The sequence below is a fragment of the Penaeus chinensis genome, chromosome 26 (assembly GCF_019202785.1).
Source record: "Penaeus chinensis breed Huanghai No. 1 chromosome 26, ASM1920278v2, whole genome shotgun sequence".
NCBI classification, from domain to species: domain Eukaryota; kingdom Metazoa; phylum Arthropoda; class Malacostraca; order Decapoda; family Penaeidae; genus Penaeus; species Penaeus chinensis.
This window is the reverse complement of record NC_061844.1, coordinates 14330081-14335080: the sequence shown is the minus strand read 5'-3', so window position 1 is coordinate 14335080 and position 5000 is coordinate 14330081. Positions and strand designations below refer to the sequence as shown.

General features: G+C 36.7%; 1 protein-coding gene across 1 annotated transcript in view; it reads left to right on the top strand.

The window, feature by feature from the left end:
* The first annotated feature begins 2967 nt into the window (after nt 1–2967).
* LOC125039161 (alpha-(1,3)-fucosyltransferase C-like) overlaps nt 2968–5000 on the top strand; it is a 19115-nt gene continuing 17082 nt past the window's right edge. Inside the window, exon 1 of the mRNA XM_047632926.1 lies at nt 2968–3111. The gene's annotated coding sequence lies outside the window, so the exon portion shown is untranslated. The remainder of the gene's footprint in view (nt 3112–5000) is intronic.

Genomic DNA, 5000 nt, shown 5'->3' with positions numbered 1-5000 from the left:
CATTTGATGAAATACAGGAATTTCACACCAATAACATAACTGTATTTTGCTGAAAGTGAATGTAAATTGAAACTCTCCTGCTTAAATTATAGTAACCTTAATCTGGGATTTTATTTAGGCGAGTATCATATATGATACATCATCCTTGTAACATACAGATATTTTACTTGTCAATCTTACCACTTCTCTCGTACAGTAACATAATTGTATTTAGCAAAAGAACTGCACATTGTTTTTACATCAACCAATGAGCAGCCTTGATACAAAACACTTCAGCTGTTAGTCAAGTGAACTGACAATAGTGCCCACCATGCAAAGACAATTTGTTTACAATAGTCACCTGAGAGGTGCCTGTGGTAAGAACGTTCGCCCTCAACGTTTCGAGAAGGTACACAGTAGGCCGACACTTATTCAGAGCAAGACTGGTGAGGTAATGAGGTTCCTTATTTTCTAGTCAGAAGTTACGATACGCATAATGAAAATCTTTACATATAAGAAATGTCAAAGCTTCCAAAATGTTTAGAATAGCTAATGTGAATGCATAGGTGTTTTATTATTATTATTTTTTGTTTGTTTGTTTATGGGTTGCTTGTCCACATAAAAAAAAAAAAAAAAAAAAATTCTAAGAGTGGCTGTGTAGCTAAAACAGGTATTTCACTCATGGCAACTTTTTGCATCGCCGCGCATGTGTTCGAACAGAATAACGTGGTGTACATATTATTTTCTGATACGGGCACACGTGTACAGTACCTCTGTTTGCTGGCGCTTGAAACACTTGTGTTGTGCCCACAAATGTTTGTATTATTATCCTTGCTTTTCGATTACCACCCTTTTCGCCCCAACACATTTATTTCTTCTAACCAATAACCATTTTGCGACAGTCAGTAATAATATTAATCATTATGTATTTTCCAATATAGATTACGTATTTATCTTTCATGTAAAGATAAATTCAGTTTATATTAGGTGTTTTTTTCTCGCTGTCTTCAGTAATTGTACGTAGCTTTGTTCTATATTTAGTGTCACATAATATTATGTTTTGCTACCATTTTACTCGATCGGAATTTAAACATAATGTAACGACACTTGTAACCTATGGAGACTAAATAAACTGTTTCAATTTTAATTTCAGTTTTCTCCCCTCCACTTCTTTTTCTTTTTCTGCGTCCTTTTCCTTTGTTCTTGTTCTTCTGCTTCTCCTCCTCCTCCTTCTTCTTCTTCTTCTTTATCTTCTTTTTCTTTTTCTTCTGCTTCTCCTCCTCCTTCTTCTTCTTCTTCTTCATCTTCTTTTTCTTTTTCTTCTTCTTCTTCTTCTTCTTCTTCTTCTTCTTCTTCTTCTTCTTCTTCTTCATCTTCTTCTGCGTCCTTTTCCTTTGTTCTTGTTCTTCTGCTTCTTCTCCTTCTTGTTCTTGCTCTTGTTCTTCTTGTTCTTGTTCTTGTTCTTGTTCATCTTCATCTTCTTTTTCTTCTTCTTCTACTTCTTCTTCATCTTCTTCTTCTTCTTCTTTATCTTCTTCTTCATATTCTTCTTCTTCTTCTTCTTCTTCATCTTCTTCTTCTTCATCATCTTCTTCTTCTTCTTCTTCTTCATCTTCTTCTTCTTCATCATCTTCTTCTTCTTCTTCTTCTTCTTCTTCTTCTTCATCTTCTTCTTCTTCTTCTTCTTCTTCTTCTTCTTCTTCTTCTTCATCTTCTTCTTCTCTTCTTCATCTTCATCTTCATCTTCTTCTTCTTCTTTTTATTCTCTTCTTCATCTTCATCTTCATCATCTTCTTCTTCTTCATCTTCTTCGTCTTCTTCTTCTTCTTCTTCTTCTTCTTCTTCTTCTTCTTCTTCTTCTTCTTCTTCTTCTTCTTCTTCTTCTTCATCATCATCATCTTCTTCTTCTTCTTCTTCTTCATCTTCTTCTTCTTCTTCTCTTCTTCATCTTCATCATCTTCTTCTTCTTCTTCTTCATCTTCTTCATCTTCATCTTCTTCTTCATGGTAGTAAATTTAGCCATCCCAGGAATAGTGGAAGAGTAGGGAAGAGGGGGACAAGTCGAAGAATCTACCCTGGACAGCGGAACAAGTGGAACAACGTAGAAGTAACCAGAACTGGCCAGAGGTTTGTGTAGCAAATATTGACATTAAATACTCGTTTGTGTGATGTTTGTTGAGAGGGAGAGGGAGAGGGAGAAGGAGAGGGAGAGGGAGAAGGAGAGGGAGAGGGAGAGGGAGAGGGAGAGGGAGAGGGAGAGAGAGAGAGAGAGAGAGAGAGAGAGAGAGAGAGAGAGAGAGAGAGAGAGAAAGAGAAAGAGAAAGAGAAGAGAGAGAGAGAGAGAGAGAGAGAGAGAGAGAGAGAGAGACGAACATAATGAAGAAGACTTTGATCAATTCCCATCGGAATGTTCTTAGACACTTAATCCATTTTGTACCTAAAGAGGGTCGGCAAAAAAGTTTTTTATGTGTGTTAGAAAAAAGGCGCCGACGGAATTTCATGTTGAGGACATAGAAAAAAAAAAAAAAAAAAATCAGAACGCGTTTACTTATTCGTTTCTATAGTATTTTTCTATAGTATTATTAATGTTTAATAATAATTTTAAAAATATTAAGAAGAAACAAGATAATACCACTGGCTTGGAAAACAGAAAAACAACAATAAAACAAATAAACAAGGTGAAGGGGTAACTATTCTAAAATTATTTGTGTAGTACCAATATACATAATTACTAATTAACCAATCTGTAGTGCTTAGGCTATGTCATGGCTACTTTTCAAAACGCTATAATTCTCGTAAAACGAGAAAGGAAAGGGAGGCTCACAAGACAAGATCCACAGCCCCCTCAAAAAAAAAAAAAAAAAAGTTACATATATATATATATATATGCGCGCACGCACACACACACACACACACACACACACACACACAGGTGTTCCTTACCATCATGTACCCAAGCAGATGAGGTGAGTTAACTGCAGTGTTCCCTACCAGTTGGTTGCGGTTGTTATAGACAGAAACAATATTTTGAATTTTACAGCACATTTTTTTTTTTTTTTCAGCATTATCTTCTAGGGAATTACCCGTCATATTTGTTGATCATTTTCAAGCCAAGACGATATACGAGTAGAGGTATGTTAACTCAGCAGTTGTCTTTTATACTGTGTTCATAGTTGTTATACTCTGTATGTTAACAGAGGCTGAAACATTACAAAACTTATGTAACTGAGTTTTTTGAAACCAGGTAGAGGAAGTAACGGAAAACATACGTTAGTCTTCAGCAGCAAATGGTTAATATAACGGATGCATTTGGCAGTATATTTGAGTGAGAACATATTCAAACTTTTTGGCCGATACCGAATTATGACGTTGATACAAGAGGAATTTAAAAAAAAAATATGTTTCTGTAGGTAAAGTAGATACTGATACTGGGACCAATACCATAATATTGAATCTGTGGATCTATGGTTTCACGATAGATCCACAGCCCCCTCAAAAAAAAAAAAAAAAAAAAAAAAAGTTACAGTGTACAATCATAAAAAATACGTGGCCGTCAAAATCCTCAATACCGGGTGCTAAAGTCGTTAACTCCGACTGGCGGTGTACGCCATAAGCTCGCTTGATAATAACAATGAAGGTAAGAAAGAAAAGGAGTTACTACTATCTTATTAAAAAATTTGGAACATAACAAATAATATCAAACACCAAACACTAATGAGAAAAAAAGGTCATGCTTAATTCAGAAAGTGCAATGTAAGAGGCACTCCTGGAAGACAAAGAGTAAGGTAAACGGTAAATCGCACAAGCTATGGCCGGAAAGACAAATGGCGTGTGGCGGAAGATATCTCTTTTCAGTCGCTGATATTTTCGCGCAGCCAGGCATAAACATTCGCATATTTGTTATAATGATATAGAAGGATGGAGCGTAAAGAAATATGAAATAAATAGATAAATGCGATAAAAATTATATAGTTAAATCCACAAAGAGCAAAAACCTTTTTGGAGATTATTATTATACGATTAGCTTTTTGCCACTCATCTTCAGGGGGAAAGAATGCGTCTATTACCTTCTGATCTCTCTCTCTCTCTCTCGTGTAGATTTTTCTTGTTAACGGAAGATTACTGTTGTAATTCTATTCAAAGTCATATACAACTAATGGTGTAAATCAACATTAAAAGCAAGTAAAATGGCCTGGCATAAAATTGAACTAAAAGAAAAAGTGGAAATCAGGCTGGTAGTGGGAAGTGGTCCGCCTGTGCTCGACTCGCACTGTGGATTACGACAGGGTACGGGGCAGGATAGGGATAGGATGGACGCAGGATATGATAGGATTAAAGGTAGAAGTTAGAACTAGCGGGATAAAAGGAATCGAGGAAGGGAGTGAAAAAACGAAGGAACAAGGAGAGGGTGCGAATTGGAGGAAATTCTACAGGATGAGAAGCAGTGTACGGACAGACGGAGGACAAGGTAGGTTAGAATTAAAGATGAAAGGTAAACCGAGCAGGGAAAAGGTAGTAGAGGAGAGAGAAATAACACGTCATATTTATCAAAGTTCTTAATCTTTTATTATCGCCGTTTCTCTCTTCCAATTTATTATCTTATTCTCCTTGTTGAGACTGAGGGAGGAAAAAAGCCGTTAATTTCCTTTTCATCAATTTTCTCCGTAAATTATGCTTCTTGACGCGCCTTCCTGGACATGTAATTTCCTGTAATGTATAAGTTTGTGTGTAAGTGAATGTGTGTGTGTGTGTGTGTGTGTGTGTGTGTGTGTGTGTGTGTGTGTGTGTGTGTGTGTGTGTGTGCGCGCGCGCGCGTACGTGCATACATACGTGTGTGCACGTATGTATCATTTCAACTGAAATGATCGCAGGCACTGCACACACGGCGGAGCACACCCCACATCCTTCAGTCTATTTCCCGTTACCAGACCCTTAAATCCTAAATTAGATTCCAGTCCATACCTGTTCAAATTCACTCCCTTGTCCAAAGTACAAATGTGTTTACTTTGTCAATAGTACTG